This window comes from Oncorhynchus tshawytscha, linkage group LG04 (assembly GCF_018296145.1).
Source record: "Oncorhynchus tshawytscha isolate Ot180627B linkage group LG04, Otsh_v2.0, whole genome shotgun sequence".
Classification (NCBI taxonomy): domain Eukaryota; kingdom Metazoa; phylum Chordata; class Actinopteri; order Salmoniformes; family Salmonidae; genus Oncorhynchus; species Oncorhynchus tshawytscha.
In genome coordinates, this window is record NC_056432.1 from 59595621 (window position 1) to 59618767 (window position 23147).

A 23147-nucleotide genomic window follows, 5' to 3' on the forward strand; every position below is an offset into this window, starting at 1 on the left:
TTCCTTCAGACGCATATCGAAGCCCGTCTGGAAACAGTTTGCAAGGGGTCGTTAAAGAAGATTAAGCCGGTAACAAAATATCGTTTTTAGCTACATTAAGTTTACCTTTGAAGGCTCCAGTTTTGATTACTGAGCATACAAATCTTCAATTCAGACCATGGTGACAAAATAAAAAGTGTACACGGACGTTTTCGAGGAGATTTTAAGCTTTCTCTGTCGGTTGTTGGTGTTCAGGAATTAGCAAGCTAGTTAGCACTAGCCTAGAAATACTAGCCAGCCTAGCTTGCTAACGTTAGCTTCCAATAGTCTGATTATCAACTGAGATGTTTGCAGCATTTCTCGGATGTCTACGGACGGCAGATTGCTGAACCAGAGGGCCTCAAATGGGAAAAACAAGCATCGGACAGGAATATCGGGGATAAGCTTGTCGACGTAACTCAGATTCTGTTGAAGGTAAGACGCAGTAACATTAGTTGGCTAGCTGGCTGTGTTTGTTAGGCGAATAACGTTAACGAACTAGATATGCTTAGCTTGTTATACCGTTAGCCTTAGCTGTTAAGCTAACTAGATAACATGGCTTCATGCTCGAGTCGAAGAAATGTGTTATGAAGCTAGCTGACCCTCCCCCCGACTCAGCATTCTAACTGCGTACGCGTTTAACTAGCAAGATGACAGGTATAAAGACTTAATTTAGGCGAAAAGTGTGGCATACTAGCTAAAAACTAGCCTGCGAGTCGTTTGTTGACCTACAGATCCTGTTAATGTTATAGCTAGATATTTAGTTGCATAGGTGTTTAGGATATACTCACAAATGTATTTGAAAGGCTTCAGTGCCATCCATGTAATAGCCTACACTTCTCTTCAGGCGAAGAGGCTGATGTATTTTGTTTTAAAAAAAAGAATAACACCATGTGTTCAAGGGGATGTTGTATCACTACCAGTGACGTTATTTCATACAACTCAACTGCTTATTTATTTTTGGAAAAAGACACAGATGGGATGAAATAATTGGTTATGTTGATGTGTAATGCAGTGGTGAGATCAACTAAGACGTGCTCTCCGAAGTTGCTTGACTTCTCCTCGATTTGGCCATTTTCCTGTTCGACTCATGGGTCCATGGATCCAGGATTGGTATTTTGATTAGAATATTTTACTGTAATGTATTAACACAGTTACTGTGAAATGTGTCATTTACTCTGTCCTAACAAGAACATCATTATGGTTACCATTAAAGTAACACAGGTGTGCAGTGTTTTCAAATTAGTTCCTAATATTAGTGCCAATATCATTCCATTGCTTGACAGGCTCTATCATTTGAGAGGCTGTGGAATGGTATGAATATTTCAACTCAACAATAAGTCACAACAGTAAGGCTTTGACTTCTGGTTGTGGGAGAGCATGAAAAGAAGGGCAAGGTTCCTAACAAACGACCACTCTACTTGGAGTAGACTGTTGTTGATAACGTTTTGGTGCAGTATCAGTTCTGTTGAAAACACTGCAGTGGAGCTGCTGGCTGTATTTTCTTACAGAGATACTCTGAGCTCTTCAGCTTGTTGGGTGTTCACATTGAAATTCATTGCAGACACAGCAATGCATGTAATCCCCCACCACCTTTGTCAAGATGTTGGAAGCGCCAATTTCATGTCTCTAAGTTTCTGTTGTTATTTTGCAACTTCTTCCCCCTTCATTTTTGATGTAAATACACCAAGGCTCTGTGTTGGATGTATTAAATCAACTTTCTGCAATATGTAGCCCTAGTACCCTTGTACAAAACACGTTACTTGATATATATGCTTGGTACACTCCCCATGTTAGTTTCAGCTTTAGGATGAGGTTTTGGAGAACTTTATAGCCTAAATTTTCACCAGAGTGTCCTGTTGTAGTGTGTAAGCCTGAGACAGGAAATTGTGTCCTGTCTGGGTCAGAGAGGTCAGGAGCTGTGTTGAGAGCTGGGATTTCTCAGAACGATTTCCTGTTCAAGGCAGCCATTCTGTGCCGTCCTGTGTGCCCCGTCTTCAGCTGCCTAAGTGAACCTCTTTTACTCAGGTTCAGAGGCCGTGATTCCTGTTGTGTCCTGGTCCAAGTCTTCTGAGCGTTTAGCCTGTTCGTGGTCATGGCAGTGCCACTATTTGACATGGTCCCACTGTGCCCTCTCCAGCCTACAGTGTGTAACGTGACACCTTCAGCACTATCAGGCAGGCTAATAATGGGCACAAATATAAATCGCAGTGGGGAACAATGAGTGTACCTCACAATGCCTCTCTGGCAGTCTGGATTGGACGGCCTTGCTCAGTTTGGCATGTTATATCTTGTGTAGAGGAGAGTGGCGTGGCTTCCGCAAGTCTGTACTTCCTCTGTCTTGCAGCCCTCTACTGTGTTTACGTTGCTGCTCTGTGCGACTATCTAAACCTGCAGTGCAGGAAAGACACAGCAAAACATCAGAACTGCGACTGTCTGTGGTTCGTCCCACCACATCCTCTCTATGCTTTTGCCCTGGGGTCAGTGTGCAGTAGCTGCATTGCCCCCACACTTGTTGTGGCATGCAGGGCTGAGAAACTGCTCACCTAAAGATTAACAATGTTTATACACAGACAACCGTTTCCATTGACTTGGGTCATAGCTCTGACAAGGTTTTGGCTCTTGAATCACAATGTTTTTTATTTCTGTTTACTCTGGTTCCAGGCCACATGTTTGAATGTGGGAAGGAAGGTTTTGTTATGATGAGAAACCCAGTCATTTAGCTAGCCCCACCAATACTGTGGACAGAATTTAGGTATAGCCAGTGTTCCACATTGGCCAGCAGTGTTTCAAAAGCTTTGTGCCCACTGAATGGAGCTTTTACATTTTGTTGATCAAATCCAATTTTATTTGTCACGTGTGCCCGAATACAACAGGTGTAGACCTTATAGTGAAGTGCTTACCATGCAACAGTATGTGGGTCCACCGTACTGACAGTGCCTGACATAAGCAGCAGTAGGGGTGCGTGTTGTTGCGGTAACCTACTTATTCAAGTTGAAATGGGAAAGAAGAACCCATCGTGTGTAGGCACAGGTAGAATACAGCCGAAAGTCCTCACACGCTCTGGCTTCTTCCTACCAAACCCTCTCCCAGTGCTGAGTGTTGGTCTGTTGCAAACAAGGATGTCTACTACTGCTTCTCTTTTGCTTCCCTTTTTTCTTGGCAGTGTCAATCTTTTATAGCTTTCTCCCAGCTAGTGCAATCTCTGGACTGTCAAATGCCATTTAAACCTCTTTGAAATTGGTTCCCATCTCTCTCTCACACACACACACACACACACACACACATAAATAACAACATGGCTGTGTCCCATTCTCCTTGCTCTGGGGAAGCCTCATTTGGGGTTTGGGTAGTCCTGTGTCTGATGCCTCCTCTACTGGTCACAGGTTTTTGCTCACGTCTTCCACTGCAGCACTTTTGATAATATTTCTTCGCTGACTCTTAGATTAAAGGGAACGGGTCTCCCATCCTCTGGTTTGCTGCATTTTTCAAACACAACTTTTAACAGTTTTGTTTTTGATTTTTTGGTAAGGGGACACTTGAAGTAGAACATTTTGTTATTGCTTTTAGGTGAGAGGCACGCAGTGTTATTTTTCAGAGACCAATACATTGTTTTCCAAAAGTCATGACGCAAATGCTTTAATGATGGGCTTTTGCTTCCTTGTTTACAGATGGATACTGTTGTACTTTTGTGTATTTCCTCCCAAAAAGTCCAGCACTTTATGTTCAAGAAGTTGTTTGCGTATGAGAGAGCAGTTACTGTCGAGTGTGGGGGAGACTACAGCGTTGCTAACGTGGGCAGATGTGAGCAGGGAAGGATCAAAAGGGGGGGGGGGTGGTCATGTAAACCTGAAGACAACAGTTGGTGTTTTGATTGGATGTGTAGAGCACTGCGTGGTGTTTTATCCATACGTGGCACTGAGAATGTCCTTTTGTAGCTGGCCTGTCCAGCCAGTTCTTCAGACACTGCCTGTGAGCCCCTGAAAGAGGAGAGCTCTGACGTGTCCTCTACTGCTGTCTGGGCCGAAAGAGGCCAAGCTCAGCTCACATGGACTTGCTTGCCTTGCTTCAATCACTCCTCCTCACTCGTAAATGTTTTAGTCTTTCTTTTTTTCTCCTCTCCCTCTGTTGCTCAAGTTCTAAGTGAGCATAGTTTTATCCATAGATTTGAAATGCCTCTCGATCACATACAAAAAAACATGCTTGGGAAGAGGACTGCCATTTTAGAAATGGGTTTAGGCTACCGGCTAGAGTTGTGCCAGAGAATTAGAGCAGTAGCCAGTTGAATTTCCTGTGGGTTGTCGTGGGCTCGTATGTCCCCTGTGATGGGGTGGGTGGGGGAGCTTGAACTGGCTGAATCTCAATCACTGGGGCCTTCAGCTCTGCTGTCCTTTTGACGGGGCAGCTGCAGCCATTCAATCGGCCCATTTACATTGAAATGCAGCGACAGGAAGGGGGTGGGGGGCGTGGGGCAGTGCGTGACAGAAAAGCAGACCTAACCAAAGAGGACGTCCACCACGGGGCTATGACGCTTTGTTTTCACCAGCCGTGGTGCCATATACATCACACAAAGGCCGTAAGCACCCTCCTTTGACCACCAAGGACATTTTCACCACTCAGCTATTCTTTTTTACATTTTTTTTTTATATACAACCACACTTTGATTTGTGGAGTTTGTTTGTTGGTCAATCTCTTTCCAACAATTAGCAGCTGAAGTTTTTGTTTGCTTTTGCGCTTTGCACATTGCCAATGTATTTTAACCACACATTAGTTAGGATTCTTTCATCACATTGTTTCCACCATATTCTTTGGCTTGTTTCCACTAGCATATACTCTGGTTGTTATTATGCATTGCATTCAGACCTTCTCGTTGCCAGTTCTAATGGGTGTCACACTGTGATCTTGGATGTTAAACTAAGCCTGCACACAGGAACTTTCTGTTACTCATTAGGTTTTGATAGACAACTGTGTTTCAGACAAATGAGGCCACTGTGCCATGGCTAGGTTCGTATAGCTAGCTTTCCAGGATTGCTTGAAGCTCCTTTGTGAAGTGTGACAATGATTTAGAGGCTCTGTCTGGTGGGGCGGTGGGTTGTTATTCTACATGCTGTTCATTTGGACAGGTTTATGTTTGTCGTACTTACCCTGTGGGCACCTTCACCTAACTGTTGGGATGGCCTTGCATAGTTCCTTCTAAGGTTAAAGCATGCTTCAGTTTGTTTTGCACCCAAATACTGTTTCCTCTTGAAGCCAAGCCAACTGCCCTTCAAACTAGTTTGTGGTGTTTGAGTCTATAGATTGTCAACTCCTGCTGGCTGAGGTGCTGGTTGACACCTGCTTTTCCTAAAGTGTCTCATACCGTGCATTCGGAAAGTTTTCAGACCCCTTGATCTTGTCCACATTTTGTTACGTTACAGCCTTTTCCTAAAATTGTTTAAACTTTTCCTCGTCAATACCCCATAATGACAAAGAAAAAACAGGTTTGTAGAACATTTTGCACATATATTAAAAACCTATCACACTTGCATAAGTATTCAGACTCTTTTCTCAGTACTGTGTTGAAGCACCTTTTTTGGCAGCGATTACAGCCGCCGTATTCTTGGGTATGACGCTACAAGCTTGGCACACCTGTATTTGGGGAGCTTCTCTGCAGATCCTCTCAAGCTCTGTCAGGTTGAATGGAGAGCGTTGCTACACAGCAATTTTCAGATCTCTCCAGGGATGTTTGATCAGGTTCAAGTCTTGGCCCCTCAAGGACATTCAGAGACTTGTCTCGAAGCCACTCGTGTTGTCTTGGCTGTATGCTTAGGGTCGTTGTCCTGTTGGAAGGGAAACCTTTGCTTCAGTCTGAGGTCCTGATGTCTCCGGAGCAGGTTTTCATCAAGGATCTCTATGTACTTTGATCCGTTCATCATTGTCTCAATCATGACTAGTCTCCTAGTTTCCTGCAGCTGAAAAGGTTCCCAACAGCATGATGCTGCCACCATAATGCTTCACCTTAAGGATGGTGTTGGCCAGGTGATGAGCTGTGCCTGGTTTCCTCGCATGGCATTTAGGCCAAAGAGTTCAGTCTTGGTTTCATCAGACCAAAGGATCTTGTTTCTCATGGTCAGACCTTTAGGTTACTTGGCAAACTCCCAGAGGGCTGTTGTGCCTTTTACTGAGGAGTGGCTTCCATTTGGCCACTCCACCATAACGGCCTGATTGGTGGAGTGCTGCAGTGATGGTTGTCCTTCTGGAAAGTTCTCCCATCTCCACAGAGTGACCATTGGGTTCTTGGTCACCTCCCTGACAAAGGCCCTTCTCCAACGATTGCTCAGTTTGGCCGGGCGGCCTGCTCTAGGAAGAGTCTTGGTGGTTCTAAACTATTTCCACTGTGTCCTTGGGGACCTTCAATGCTGCAGAAATGTTTTGGTACCCTTCCCCAGATCTGTCTCTACAGACAATTCCTTCAACCTCATGGCTTTGTGGGACCTTATATAGTGTGTGCCTTTCCAAATGATGTCCAATCAATTGAATTTACCACAGGTGGACTCCAGTTGTAGAAACATCTGAAGGATGATCAATTGAAACAGGATTAACCTGAGCTCAATTTCGAGTCTCATAGCAAAGGGTTTGAATACTTATGTAAATTCTAAACATGTTTTTTCTTTGTCATTATGTGGTATTGTGTGTGTAAATGAATGAGGAAAAACATGTATTTTAATACATTTTAGAATAAGGCTGTAACGTAACAAAAATTGGGAAGGGAAGGAGTCTGAATACTTTCCGAATGCACTGTACATCCTGCAGTTAACTGGAATGGTCCGCTTAGGGGAAAACACCTTCAGCACTGAGTTTTCATACTCTCAGGCGCAACATCGACTCAACAAACCAAATTGGTGTTTGGTAAGTCAATGGGAGTAGTTAAAAAAAAACAACCTGTGTCCTTAGTTGTTAATTTTCTCATTCTAAAGGCAAAACCTTGAGTGGAGTTGATCACTACTACAGCCGTGTTAAACAGCCAACTAGCGCTAGCTAATGCTACCTAGCAAAATCGGTACTTGGGAGTCAAAGTATCAATATAATATTCAGATAAGTAACTAAACTGGTGTTTAGGTTATCATGCTAGTCCTTAAGCTGTTTTGATGTTGAGAATGTTAATCATCCTACTGCCAAATGTTGGCCTACTTTCATTATTTGTCCTACGTGTGTCAAACTCCACTCGGTAGTGTTGCTTTTTATAGAAACATGCCAGCCTTATCTTGCTTGAGTATGTAAGTAGGACAGAACAATTTATTACTTGCTAATTACGTATGCTTCCAATGCCATTTTTCACCTACAATTATGGCACAGATGTTATTTTCCATGTAGAAAGCCTAACATGCCTTTACTCTGCCGTAGGTTTGAAATTCCATGCTAATTTCCCGGAATGATGTCTCGTTTTGAACGTAGCACGGGAGATTTAAAAAATCTTGGCTAATCCTATGGTCTGAAGGAGCCGGTTTTCAATTTCATGTGGAACTTGCGGTGCACTTTCAGAGAACCATTCCAGTTGCAGGGTCCACATTGAAATCTATTTAAGGCTATTGCTGTTCTATTATGAATGTTTTACATTATGAATTATTCAATTGTGTGTAACAGGGTTATTTTTGGAGCACTTGAAAGTGCAAGTAAGAGCGCTGACCAGCCACCCGCTGAGAAACTTCACAGGGTTGAGTCCTGCTGTGCCCCTTCTTGCTACTGTCAGTCAGTCATGCTTATCTGCCTTCCTGGCTGGCCCAGGCACAGCCAGGTGTGGCCATGTCATGCACAGTCATGTTAGCTAAACAAACACCCTCCTGAACCACACATACACCCACACAAACAACTAGGGCTGGGAATTGCCAGGGACCTCACAATAAGATATTGCGATTCTCATGATTCTATATGTATTTCGATTCTGCGATATCTTTAAAAAAAAAAAAATTTTTAAATGTGATTTGATCTTCCAAATGCATTGCTCACTAGACTACGGTCAAACGTTTTAGTACACCTACTCATTCAAGGGTTTTGCGTTTGACTGTTTTCTACATTGTAGACTAATAGTGAAGACATCAAAACTATGGAATCATGTAGTAATCCAAAATGTGTTCAACAAATCAAAATATGTTTTATATTAGAGATTCTTCATATAGCCACTCTTTGCCTTGATGACCGCTTTCCACACTCTTGGCATTTTCTCAACCAGCTTCACCTGGAATGCTTTTCCAACTGTCTTGAAGGAGTTGACATATGTTGAGCACTTGTTGGCTGCTTTTCCTTTACTCTGCGGTCCGACTCATCCCAAACCATCTCAATTGGGTTGAGGTCGGGTTATTGTGGAGGCCAGGTCATCTGATGCAGCACTCCATCACTCTCCTTCCTGGTCAAATAGCTCTTACACACCCTGGAGGTGTGTTTTGGGTCATTGTCCTGTTGAAAAACAAATGATAGTCACATAAACCAGATGGGATGGCGTATCGCTGCAGAATGCCGTGGTAGCCATGCTGGTTAAGTGTGCCCTGAATTCTAAATAAATCCGTGTCACCAGCAAAGCACCACCACCTCCATACTTTACGGTGGGAAATACACATGCGGAGATCATCCGTTCACCCACACTGCGTCTCACAAAGACACCGCGGTTGGAATCAAACATCTCAAATATCCACTGGTTTAATGTCCATTGCTTGTGTTTCTTGGCCCAAGCAAGTCTTTTTCTTATTGGTGTCCTTTAGTACTGGTTTCTTGGCAGCAATTTGACCACGAAGGCCTGATTCACGCAGTCTCTGAACAGTTGACGTTACATGAACTCTGAAGCATTTATTTGGGCTGCAATTTCTGAGGCTGGTAACTAATGAACTATCAAATAGGGCTATCCTCAATGTCCCCCTCTACCTTGTCCAACACTAACTTTTTAACAAGGCACACATGTTAATTGAAATGCGTTCCAGGTGACTACCTCATGAAGCTGGTTGAGAGAATGCCAAGAGTTGTCATCAAGGCAAATGGTGGCTATTTGTTCAACACTTTTTGTTGTGGTTGTTGGTTAGTACATGATTCTATATGTGTTTTCATAGTTTTGATGTCTATTAGTGTTCTACAATGTAAAAATAGACTCTCTCTTGAATGAGTAGGTGACCAGTAGTGCATGGCTGCTATATAGACATGAGAGAGGATGAGAAAATGAGTTTTGAACAGTCATGGAAATAAGTTCTGGAGACATGTTGGCTTACTATTTAAAAAAAGAAAGTTGGAGAACAAGTTACAGGATGAAAGCTACTGCACTCTTGACACTCTTGACACAGGTACAGCTGACTAAAGCTACCAAATCGCTTTTTACAAATCGATACTTGGAGTCACATCACTACGAACAACTTTTCTGCTCGGGATGGTCTCGCTAGATTGTGTCTCTGCTTAAAGTGCTGCTATACTTCCTCACACAGTTGGCAAGGCACTCTACCTATGCATAGCTCGAGTTCTTCAGGAAACGCTGTTCACCGGAAGTGAAGGGCGTTGGAGCTAACTGTTTGCCTCGTTTCCTTCATTGAGTAAATCACTGACACACTTTAGCGTGTCTGTGTTTGGGAGAGGGGCTATGCGGTACCAGCGGTTTTCCCATCTCCATTGTTTCTGCAAAGTTTGTTTGCCAAGTCATAGGTTTCCTACAGTGTCTCTGCAACATGTCAATTCTGAGTGAAAGTTCACTTCTCCTTCAGTGAGAGAATGCCAGGTATGCAGCACCTCGAATGTAAGGCAGGAGGTGGAGAGGCATCTCTCTTTTAATCTGTGTGATCAAAGCCTCTGCAGCATGCACTTCATTAAGCACTCCATTAAGTGCTTTTTTTAGCCAACATGCTCCAACCTCAGATTCATCTGTGCTCGGGGGGGGTTGATTCTCGGGGTGTGTGTGTGTGTTTCCTGGCAGTGGAAGGTTAGAAGAAGGGCTAATGGTACTGCTGATAACATATGCATGGACTTGGAATCTGAATCAAATGACTCTCCAGGCCAGAATAGTCCGCCTGCTAGCTGCTGTGAGCTCTTCGCTTTTCATTTGACACTGTCGTGTGATACTGATTCTTACCACTTAAAAAGACAGATCCACTGCAACATTACCAAGATTTTAAATAGGCTAAGGCTCTTTTTTTACGGGAGTAGACATGCTGTTCTCCTGCCTTTTTTGCGACGTCACCACTGATTTCTCTCTAATCTAAAAAAGGAACATCATGTTGACATACGATTCAAGCTTAAACGTGTATTAATCTGAATGTGTGTGTGCCCTTAAAAGAGAGAGCGAGGCGGTATGAGCACAGAATGATAGTGGAGAGGGTTGTTATGAAGGGTTATTGCGTTCCCTAATGACAACCTGTCCGACCTAGCTGTAGTGTTTTGTACAGCGCTGCATGCCAGCTCTGCCTGTGAGAACAGGAAGTTGATGCATCTTTCCCACAACCAGGCCCCATGCCCAGCACCATCCGTGATGAAGTGAGAGTGACCACCACAGCCATAAGCGTGGCCTCTACCTGTTAGAATCCTGTGTGATTCTATGTCTGTGTGAATGAGTGTTTGTTTGGTAACACCTCCGCACATCGTGTTGTTCTGAGCCCTGTTAACCTCTATAGGGTACGTGAGACGGTAGCGCCCCCACCTCTTCAACAGCCAGTGAAACTGCAGGGCGTCAAATTCAAAACAACAGAAATCCCATAATTAAAATTCCTCAAACATACATGTATTTTACACCATTTTAAAGATACACTTGTTTTAAATCCAGCCACAGTGTCTGATTTCAAAAAGGCTTTACGACGAAAGCAAACCAAACGATTGTTAGGCAAGTGCCTATTCACAGAATAACACAGCCATTTCTCCAGCCAAAGAGAGGATTCACAAAAAGCAGAAATATAGATCAAATTAATCACTAACCTTTGATGCTCTTCATCAGATGACACTCATATGACTTCATGTTACACAATACATGTATGTTTTGTTTGGTAAAGTTCATATTTATATTCAAAAATCTGAGTTTACATTGGTGCCTTACATTCAGAAGTTCCAAAACATCCTTTGATTTTGCGGAGAGTCACATCAATTTACAGGAATACTCATAATAAACATTGCTAACAGATACAACTGTAATGCATGGAATTTTAAATCCACTTCTCCTTAATGCAACCGCTGTCAGATTTATTTTTTTAAATGGAAAAAAACCATGCAATAATCTGAGTCGGCGCTCAGAGCCCAATCAAGACACAAATATATGCGCCATACTATGCAGTCAACAAAAGTCATAAATAGCATTATAAATCTTCACTTACCTTTGCTGATCCTCGTCGGAATGCACTCCCAGAGGACTCCCACAAGAAATGTTTGGTAATGTCCATCATTTATGTCCAAATAGTTACTTTTGTTCGCGCGTTTGGTAAACAAATCCAAAGTCACGAAGCGCGTTCACTAAAAGCAGACGAAATGTCAAAGTTCCGTAACAGTCAGTAAAAACATGTCAAACGATGTATTGAATCAATCTTTAGGATGTTTTAAACATAAATCTTCAATAATGTTCCAACCGGAGAATTCCATTGTCTTCAGAAGTGCGATGGAACAGAGCTCCCTCTCATGTGAACGCGCATGGTCAGCTCATGGCAGACCTTACTCATTCCCTTCTCCTTTGACCCCACTTCACAGTAGAAGCATCACACAAGGTTCTAAAGACTGTTGACATCTAGTGGAAGCCTTAGGAAGTGCAACATTACCAATATCCCACTGTATCTTCAATAGGAGCCGAGTTGAAAATCGACCAACCTCAGATTTCCCACTTCCTGGTTGGATATTTTTCTGCCATATGAGTTCTGTTATATCATTCAAACCGTTTTTTGAAACTTCAGAGTTTCTATCCAAATCTACTAATAATATGCATATTCTAGCTTTTATGGCTTTGTAGCAGGCCGTTTACTCTTTTCATCCGGACATGAAAATACTGCCCCCTACCCCAAAGAAGTTAAGGCTGGCTGTAGCTGCAATCTGTGATGTTTTCAATGCTTCATCTTCCAGGTGGTATTTGGGAAGCAGAACTAAATATACCCTTCACTAGTGACCACACACAGACTTGCACACACACAAGCATGTACACGCATACTGCCACACAAATGTTCCCCATCCCCTCTGTGGACTTGGCAGTAATTTCTGCCCAGCCTTAATTCATGCATATCCACTTGTCCTGGGCAGACAGGTTTCCGATGAGGAGAAAATGAGAAATCACAGGGACTGTGTCTGTTAGAGGTGGAGGGTGGGGGGTTGGTGGCTGGTAGTTTGGCTCCTGGCTGTTGGGGGAGGATTGGAAGTGACAGAGGACAGAGATCCTCTGAAATACCTCCTCCGCCCCACACACACCTGACACCCACAGCTAGCCAATAGCCATGGTGGTCAGCTACCGTTACAGTGAGGCCCCTGTTCGGGGACAGCGTGCCTCTCAACGCTATGGGAATGGAAATCCCCTTCAGAGCACATTACCACATGATCCATACTGCCTTGATGAGGGAGAAGAGTGTTGACTGTGCTTAAACAACCATAACAGTCATTGGTTTCTGCACCACAGGTATTATGTCCATGTCCTGTAAGTCAGCTGGTGTAGCAGCAGATTAGATGAATCGGTTGTGTCTGGCTGCCTGGCTGAGAGAGAGCTAGTGAGTGGGTGGATGGCTATGGGCAGTCTTAATGCAGAATTGATTTAGGGTGGCTGTATGGGGGATGATGTGCCATGGGCTGCTTCCTGCACCTCCCTCCCTCCCATCTTCAGATTCACTCGCCATCATTGAAACCCCTCTGCCTTTGCTGCCATGGGAACAGGAAATCACTAACAAAATGGTCCTTGAAACGGTCAGGTAGGCTCTCTAGCAGCAGATCTTACATCAGTGAGAAAATGACATCTTTGACTTTGAGGAATAATTTTCTTTTACATTTTTTCTTTTCTTTTTTACTTTGCTGTCTCTAGGGTAATTGGCCACCTTAGTTCTTATATACTTGGGTGAGGGGAGTCGTTGCTGCTAGTATAACCTACGATACTGAGGCCATGTTATGGGTTTCTGAGAAGGTTGTCGCAGTTTCCCTCCATGTCACTTTTCTTTCTCATCATAATGTCACTCTTAAGGCGTCCGCATGCTTCCCAGCCAATACTGTTCGGAAGAGTTTGCATATATTACGATGACATTTTGATGTTTTACTTCGTTTTGGACTTCGATAAGTTTTTTTTTTTTCGGCTGTTCGGTCACATTTTTCTCGACGCAAGCTGAACTCTGTAGGGAGTCTTCAGCAAAGTGTGTGTAGTCATTCAACGAGAGACAACTCGTCCTCATGCAAATGCTTTAACTTGAGAAATACTGCATCAAACATCCTAGCCGCCCTTTTCTTGTTTTTCAAGCAAAGGTCTTTTAAGGGAGAATGCAAGCACAGTTCGGCTAGGTACCAGCCGAATTGAAGCATGCTGACGCCTTTACCCCCCCCCCCCCAGGGCTCGTCCTCTAGTAAATCTCCTCAACCATGTTTTCCATTCCATTTTTAATCACTGCTCTTTCTGTTTCTCTCGCTGCCATTTCTCTCTGCATTCGAAGACCGTGTCAGTGCACCAGCCAAGGCTCCTGCAGCCCTGTTCGTCTCAGAATGTTAAGTGCGTGAGGCTGCTTATGCAGTGAGCTGCTCCACAGAAACACAGCGCTGTTCCCTTCCCTGCCTCCATTTCTGCTGTGACTCAGTCAGATGTTGTTTACTTCATTATTTCAGTGCAGCCGTCACATCTCCAACATGAGGGGGCTGGAGATGGGTGGAGGATAATGCTCATTTTAAAATGTTTTCTCACACACGTAGCCTCTCTCCCTACCACATCACTGGATTCCTGCCGCTTTGGATCATTACACCGGATCATCGCAGCAAGCTAGCTGCTACCGAGTGGCTACTGTTAGCTAATGCCTCTGCCCTGAAGCAAGCACCAGTTAGCTTTGAGCTAGCCACGAGCTAGGCCCATATACCAGCTACTTCTAGAGCTACAATGCCTCTTTTGCCTTTAACCAATTGGCGGAGCCCTGCCGATCCATCACGACTGGTCCGCCGACGTGGTCGCCCGATGTCGTCTCAATGGGCTTTTCCATTGCGATGCCGCCGAAGACCCATCTTCTTGCCCGGTCCGCTAGCTTTCTACGCGCAGTGTCTCCCACTCGCCTAGCGCAGTACTGACTACTGAACGGCTCCCTGACTCACCTATTGCTGTTCTTTGGACCCGATGATCACTCGGCTACACAGCTGATGCCCCCTTGACTGTTTCAATAACACGGTACCTCATTTTGTTTCTGTCGGCCCCAGCCTTTAACTCAGGTCCTGTATGTACCTAACTGACCCGCTCTGCCGTTCATTGCCATTTACTTGTTGTTGTCTTAGCTCTCTCGGTCAGCATATGTGACTGCTTTATGCCTCTCCCTAATGTCAACATGGCTTGTCTACTGCTGTCTCGGCTAGTCCTTATTGTTTTATTTCACTGTAGAGCCCTCAGTCCCCCTCACCTTGCCTTAGATCTCTTTTGTCCCACCCCCCACACATGCAGAGACCTCACCTGGCTTAACTGGTCCCACCAGAGGCGAAGCCTGTGTCACTCAAAGCCTAGGTTTACCTTCACTGTACTCCCATCCTACCAAACCCTTGTCTGTACGTTATGCCCTGAATTTATTCTACCACTCCCAGAAATCTTTTATTCTCTGTTCCCAAAGTATTAGACGACCAGTTCTTATAGCCTTTAGCCATACCCTTATCCTACTCCTCGTCTGTTCCTCTGGTGATGTAGAGGTTAACCCATGCCCTGTGGACCCCAGTACCACACCCATTCCCAGGCGCTATCATTTGTTGACTTCTGTAACCGTAAAAGCCTTTGTTTCATGCATGTTAACATAAGACGCCTCTTCCCTAAGTTTGTTTGATTGATTTCACTGCTTTAGCACACTCCGCCAACCCGGATGACCTAACCATGTCTGAATCCTGGCTTAGGAAGGCCAACCAAAAATTCTGAAATTTCCAACTACAACATTCTCCTCCAAGATAGAACTGCCAAAGGGGTCGCAATCTCCTGCAGAGTTCTGTCATGCTATCCAGGTCTGTGCCCAAACAATTCGAGCTTCTACTTCTACAAATCCACCTTTCCAGAAATAAGTCTCTCACTGTTGCTGCTTGCTATAGGCCCCCCCTCACCCCCAGTTGTGCCCTGGACTCCATATGCGAATTGATTGCCCCCTCCCATTTATGGTTTGTACTGTTAGGTGACCTAAAAATGAGACATGCTCAACACCCCGGCCGTCCTACAATCTAAGCCAGATGCCCTCAATCTCACACATGATCAAGGAACCTACCAGGTACAACGCCAAATCCGTAAACACGGGCATCCTCATAGATATCATTCCGACCAACCTGCCCTCTAAATACCTCTTCTGTCTTCAACCAGAATCTCGGCGATCACTGCCTCATTGCCTGCATCCGTAATGGGTCCATGGTCAAACGACCACCCCTCATCACTGTCAAACGCTCCCTAAAACACTTCAGCGAGCAGGCCTTTCTAATTGACCTGGCCCGGGTATCCTGGAAGAATATTGAACTCATCCTGTCAGTAGAGGATGCCTGGTTATTCTTCAAAAGTGCTCTCCTCATCTTAAATAAGCATGCCCTATTCAATTTTTTTTAAACTAAGAGCAGATAGGTCTGGAGTGAACAAAGGGCTGACTGCCCTTGACCAGCACAAAAACATCCTGTGGCGTACTGCTTTAGCATCGAATAGACTCTTTTCTCTGTATATATCAATGATGTCGTTCTTGCTGCTGGTGATTCTCTGATCCACCTCTATGCAGACGACACCATTCTGTATACTTCTGGCCCTTCTTTGGACACTGTAACAAACCTCCAAATGAGCTTCAATGCCATACAGCACTCCTTCTGTGGCCTCCGACTGATCTTAAATGCTAGTAAAACTAAATGCATGCGTTTCAACCGATCTCTACCCGGCCGCCCGGCTAGCATCACTACTCTGGACAGTTTTAACTTAGAATATATGGACAACTACAAATACCTAGGTGTCTGGCTAGACTGTAAACTCTCCTTCCAGACTCACATTAAGCATCTGTAATCAAATTTTAGATTCAGCTTCATATATCGCAACAATGCCTCTTTCACCCATGCTGTCAAACATACCCTCGTAAAACTAACTATCCTACCGATCCTTCACTTCAGCGATATCATTTACAAAATAGCCTCCAATTCCCTACTCAATAAATTGGATGTAGTCTATCACAGTGCCATCCGTTTTGTCACCAAAGCCCCATATACTACCCAACACTGCAAACTGTATGGTCTCTTTGGCTGGTCCTCGCTTCATATTCGTCGCCAAACCCACTGGCTCCAGGTCATCTATAAGTCTTTGCTAGGTAAAGCCCCACCTTATCTCAGCTCACTGGTCACAATAGCAACACCCATTGACTATACGTTTGTTTATCCCATGTGTAACTTTTGTTTTTCTCAGACTGCTTTGCTTTATCGTAGCCAAGTCACAGTTGTAAATGAGAACTAGTATATTAGCCATCTAAACTAGCATTGTAAATGAGAACAAGTAAATGAGAACAAGTATATTTGCAATCTAAACTAGCATTGTAAATACTGAGAACAAGATCTCATTTACAGCTGGCCTACCTTGTTTAAATAAAGGTGAAATAAAAATTAAAACCATCTTCCTATCTACTGCTGTTCTCCAATGAATAATACGGTAAAATCGGAAAATAATATTTCTTAAATGTCATGGCTAAATCTGCGCAGGCATTCTGACAACCTGGCATTCACCCTCTGATTTGCTTCTGCAGAGGAGTGTAAATGTAATATCAATGTACACATCACTGTGGTGATGACGATGATGGGGTTGGACTTGGTACTGAGAAATGTGCTGCTGAGTTTTAGATTAGGGAAGACTATGGGGTTGGTTTAGAATTGTTTTGTGTGCATTTTCTGACGTCTCCATTTTTGGGTCTTCTACAACGTAATGGATGGGGGCGGGTGTATGTTGTTAAATCTGTGTTCTCAGGCTGACCCTTAATCCACCTCTGCTGTTGCACTAGGGCATGTGTATGTGGTAGACAGTCGGGGGGGATCAACCCCTCCCATCGGGTCTGTGAACTAGTCAGTCACAAACAAGCACTCAGCCATGGTAGTGAAGATGTGTGTGCATGTCTGCTGCCTGCCTGACATTTAGAAAGTCTTCAAGGTTTAATTAGGGGCTATTTTGAAATGGCAGTGTTATTGTATGTTATTTCAGAAGACCGTATCAACAGGAGACCAGGGATGTCTGCCCCCCCATAGGGGAGGTTGGATTTCCTTTTGACCTCCTCGTCCACAACTCACTCATTTATCATACTCATGTTTCCTCTTGAATTCTGTGAAGGGTTTTGTTATTTCTGTAAAAAGGAAGCAGAAACTCTCCAGGAGAAAGCACACATACGTTAAAAGCACACGTTTTGGATTCGGGCCAGTGGGAATGTGGGTTTTGCAGTACGAGAAATGGTTACCTTGACAACAGCAGAATGTTGGGTGTTTTGCTGATCGAGTGTGTGAGCCCGGTGTGGCTGTGTTGAACAAACAAGTACTGGTCACTGTGTCAGGAATGGTGCTGATTCTCAAGTCAACCCTCCCATCTCCTTCCTGGCTCTCTTCCTTCATTTGATAAAATCCCTTCATTTTGTCCTTTTTTATTTTCTAACTTCTATCTTCTCCTCACCATCTGGTTGCATCACTCTGCCCATCTTCCCTTCATAATTGTTCCTCATCCCATTTTACATTCTGGTGATTTAGCAAACGCTCTTATCCAGAGCGACTTACAGTTAGAGCATTCGTCTTAAGATAGAATGCAGAGGGGATGTGGTTGTCCCGTAGGACTAACCTTAACCTACCCTGGCCATGTTGGAGGCCTTCTCTACGTGGGCCTGGGGTAATAATGCACATCCCTTCAGATGGACATTGGCATTTCTTATGACATCGCTTGTTTTGGGGAGGTTCAAAATCGTATTGAATTGGATTCCAGTTTAGAAGTCAATGAGATCCATATGTCTGAACTGTGGTGTGCAAAGTGCAATGTTCATTTGGCAGGAATGCCTGTTATGGGGGCCTAGTTGAAGGCACAAGCTTATCTTTTCCTAATGCAAAAATCTTTAAAAAAATGATTATATATAATATATTTTTTTCAGTAGTCAAACTCTGTCATCAATACCATGTTCAGGACTAAAACTTAGCCCTATTTCAGTGTGTAGCTTTAAGTACCTTGTTGAACATTTGTTTTATTCTGCTAAGAACTTATCAAAGGCCATGATGTAAGAAACGATGGGGCATATGTTATTGTTCATGAATAATCAGTAAATGTTAGGTCATTTCCCATTTCACTGCAGTCTTTAGAATACAAAACATGGATGTGCACGTGAGTGCAAACAACAAGGAGTGTTTGTGCCTGTGGTGTTGGCTCTGTTCTCAGTCCCCCTGTCTGACTGCTTCTCTGCAGCCTCGCCTGCCTGCGCTGGCAGTGAGGTGGTTTGGCATGCAGGAGCCAGCCTGATCAATAATGTAAAGGTTTTTGAAGAGGGGCAGTGTTGCAGGTCTCTCTCACATGCCGCGCACATCCCTCCTTCCCTCTACCCCCCCCCTCCCTCAGGTGGCAGTGTCAGGTTCCAGATGGGATGGCTGAATCTAATTTTCCTCTTTAAGATATTAAAATAAGCGTGCAGCTGATACTTGATGCTTGAAATATTGCAGGCTGCCACTGGACTCTCGCATCAGTCATATTAAGCTGCGGTTGTTCAGAGCTGTAAGTTATTGTGGGGGCTTTGAGAGGCGGACAGGGTGAGATATTGGATAAGGTGGAAAATAACATGCACCCCTTGTTTACATATCAGCTCTCACAGGGGTCATTTTTCACGCAGAAATGTCTTGCTGCGTTTTGTAAACGCAGATCTAAAATGCTTATTGTAATATCTGTTCGGGATCAGACGCATTTTGTGCTCCACTCTTGAGAATTCACTAATGAGTATTCTATAACGGGACTCTGAGAATTCACTAATGAGTATTCGATCACGAGACTGCACACAGATGTGTGTAGCTAATTTTCTCCTGTACTTTTCTCGGTGAAGTCGTCTACTTTTCTCTGGTAAAATGCTAGATTAACTTAAAGAAAACATTTAAGAAATATAGCTGGCTATGATAGTTTTTTGAAATATGATGGCCATGCATAGTTTTTGCAAAAAAGACCTTGCTTTTTCATTTTATGCTCATTTACTTGTCTCTCCTGGCCAAATAGTGTTGCGCTTCTGTCATCTGATGAAAATGAAGCTGTTTTCTGAATGTGCTGCACAGTGGAAAAGTTTAGTTGCACTCCCCTGATCAGCAAAAAACCCCACTGACTTTCAATATAAAATGCAGGTTGAAATGGTTTAAACTTTTTTTTGATGGTCTGCTTATCGAAAATGCTGCTTTCTGATCTCTTACGTGACCCCTGTCTCGATAGTAAGTGCCTGTGTCTCGTCAAAGGGGGTAGATGGAGGCTATGCTTTCGTGAACGAATGGAAGCCAAGAAACGGCGCTGTGTGCACCAATGTTTAAAAAATGAGGACTGCTCGGGTAGCAGGCTGCCAACACCCAAATGATTCCTTTCACACACCCATGCCGTACTACTTATTTATCATGTTTTGAATTGCTTTGAACTCCTACTCGTATTTGCAGCCAGCTCACACGTCTTATACTGGCTTGTATCACGTCTCTCCATGTCTGAGGACGTCAGGAGGTTACATGTAACTCGGCCACGGGGGCATCCGTGGGCGCTGTTACCTTCAAGTGGGTTTAGCTAGGTCGTTGTGGACTGGGATGTCGGATACATGTAAGCATCTGCCTCTGAATCCAGAGTTTGCATGTTCAAATCCAGATAGAAAGTTGTTTTTGAGATTGTAGTCAAACCTACCTTAAGCCTTAACCATTCAGCGTTAATGCCAAAACTTAACCTTACACTTTGAAATTTGACGTTTTAGAAACGTGGCTGAAAGTCCAATTCTGAAGTGAAACTGTATGAGCTTGTTGTGTGTTTGGTCTAGTGAATCATTCACGGTATTAACACAACTGATCTAAATAACGGAAACCCAAATTGCCATTTAGTCCCATTGTTTTCAGTTTGGGTTTACAGAGCTCCTGCTGTTTTAGATCCTACTGGAAATGTGTAATATCCTTCCCTGGTACACAACACTCCAGCTATTTGGGTAACTTGGTTAACATATTGTTTTCAAGAATAATTGACAACAGTATGTCTATTCCTGTATTCTATTTAGTAATACTTGTATTTTGGGACAGATTTGAAAAAATGCACTCTTCAAACAAGTGTTGAGTAACAACGCCACCCTGAGCAGCTTGGTGCCCCGCCCACAAAAAAATTGAGCTAAGGGAAATGCTGTCTGTGTGAATGCTGCTCTGTAGGTGAGCAGTGCAGACTCCCTGTCCCCCTGTGTCAGTGTCTGCTCTGTAATGCTTGTTCAGTGTTCAGACAAAGGTCGAAGTTAGTGTCCCAGTCCCAGGCTGCTGTCAGCTCCGTCAGATGTGTTCTCGATAGGGCAGCCAGCGAGGACTGGAGAGGTGCTCTGTATCCCAGGGACACAGGGAAAGAAGGGGGTGGGTCTGCCTCCTCGTTCAGATTTCCCAGATAAATGGAGCTGACCAGATTGTGAAAATGGTGGCGCTTCCTCTAATCCAATGCCCTGGGGAGCAGAATAGAGGGGGGGCAGAAAAGAGGCACGATAAAGGATGGCTGTGCATGCCCTTGGGCGACCATTAGACCACCCGTCTCCACCGTAATCCCACAATGCACTGGTGCCCCACATAAGCCTGCATGTTCACACAAGCCACGGGCCAGGCCGCAGACACACAGTGGCAGCCCGGGCTGAAACAACACAGTCCAGCCTGTTGTTTTTTAGAGCCCCACTCACTTTATCCTCCCCCAGCCATATTACTAAAGCTCTAATGGGACTGACCTCTCCTCTCAGTAGCTCGGCTCTCTTTTCCATATTTTCCAGTCTTTGCTTTGAGCTTCAGAATAGCATGTGTCTACACTCTTGCGTCCAGTATTTACCCCCCCCCTCTCCTGCAGACACAGCCAGTGTTTTCAGCTGTATCACCATTGCAACATAGACTAATCGCCGGAAATATACACTTTAAATAGCTATGGCTCTATGGCATGTGTAATTGTTTTGTGTTTGAGATCGAGGGTCTGAGTTTTAACGTTGTTGTGTGTGTTCCCTCTGTCTTATTTCCAGGAAGTTATCTGGACACAGTGTGGTATGGTTTTAACAGAGCAGCCCTGGCAGCCATTGTCTGTTGTTGAGGCTAGGTTTTTAGGATTGGCCATGACTGCTCTCCCAACTCCAAAACCCTGGACGTTGGGCCTCAAAGCTGGACTCATGAGTATACAGAGACCGTAGTTGAAATCGACACTGGCCAGGTTCTCGAACTTGTCAGAGGTATGACTTGCCTTATCATGCACCTATGTGCACACCACTCCTCATGAACAAAGTCCAGTATTTGGCATTCCCCTGTTGATGTTGAAATATCCCAGATTAGTAGGGATTGGTTTTAGAACGCAGTGTTAGTATTTTCACTTCAAATAGCCAAACATGCGAAAGAACACCTTTGTCCTGAGCTGCGACTGCTTACTGTCAGGATGGGGGTAAGGGAGTGGAGGCTTGAACTCTCACCTCTGACCTTCTGCATGTTTAGGTCAACTCCTATATGTCCTGCTTTACTTGTATTTCTTCTCATCAACTAGGCCATATCATAAAACCTTACCCCTGTAGGAGCAGAACAGGGATGTTAGCCAGAAGGAGAGAGAACTAGCTAGTATTTGTAGTCCTATGTCCTGCAGCGTGTTTGGATGTGAAGCTACAGGCTAGTTGTGTGCTGACAGTGCTCTCTAACCCTGGTCTTTCTGGTAGGCTCACCTAAAAGCCATGCTGATTAGTATCTCTGGATATTTGTGACAATTTTGTGCCAGGTTTTGTGCCTCAATCGGCAGTTTTTACTTGTTGCCTGCCTTCTCAATCTCCCGTTGTGCTGAGTCAAACCTAATTAGCCAGGATAGATGCAGCCATTACAAATGAGCACTTCAGTGCCTCAGTGTCGCTCAACACAAGTTTTGTAAACACGGCTGGTTTTGGGGAACCAGTCTCATTCACCAGAGAACCCTGCTAAACATGTATATTAGCACACAGAAATAAATTGGAGTAGTAACCTGTAGACGTTGCACCTGGATGGCCACTGTATGCCAAACACTCCCACTCTTTGGTGGGAGACCCTGGAGGGGCACCAAGCTGTAGCACAGAACCAAAAGGGAAAGAAAATGAATATAACATCAGCATCTCCCTTCTCTCTGCAGACAGGCCTCACTGCCCCTGCAAAGAGGCTCTTAAAAGGGGCCAGAAATAGCTCAGGCTCCCCACATGCCCTGCAACCCTTCAGTTAAGTCTAAGTAACTAGGATTTCTGGGTTTGACTGTGAATGGCCAAACCTATGGTGGCGTGTCGGTGCTCCCAGCAGTCTGTCCACCCATGTGGTAGAGATTAAAGGTCCAGTTTGGTCCTGTTAGACTTTACTACTTCCCCAGTCATAAATGTACAATTCCTGGACACATTGGACTGGCAGCTCCCTGCACTGCCTCTCTGTGTGTGAACGGGTGACTTCTAGTCCAGCTCAACGTCAGCAAGTAGTAAATTACCTCATGGGGGTGTGTATTTTTTTTCAAACCAGTCGGATGTCTCTGCCGTCTCCACTTGAGCCGCCGCGCCAAACATATGTCACATCCTGCCCAGCTGCCTCTGCCAGACGGGACTATGGATATTTGCACAAGAGCATTTGTGTACTTCTGCCTCGCTACAGCCAGGGCAAACACACTTTCAGGAAGCCTCAAATACTGACACAGGATGAACTTGTTTTGGCGTTCTTAAAATACCTGGTCTTCCCTGCCCCCTGCCTACAGACATAGCTGTCTCTTCTCGTTGAGTCTTGTGCCGGGCATGAGGGGGCCACCACATTACCACAAGGTAGGAGCC

General features: G+C 44.4%; 1 protein-coding gene across 7 annotated transcripts in view; it reads left to right on the forward strand.

Annotated features, from left to right (window-relative positions):
- LOC112249124 (ankyrin repeat domain-containing protein 11) overlaps positions 1-23147 on the forward strand; it is a 144207-nt gene continuing 121060 nt past the window's right edge. For 5 of the 7 annotated variants that reach the window (XM_024418783.2, XM_042320949.1, XM_024418782.2 and 2 more), the window contains exon 1: positions 1-453. The gene's annotated coding sequence lies outside the window, so the exon portion shown is untranslated. The remainder of the gene's footprint in view (positions 454-23147) is intronic. The other 2 variants (XM_042320947.1, XM_042320948.1) reach the window with 2 other exon arrangements.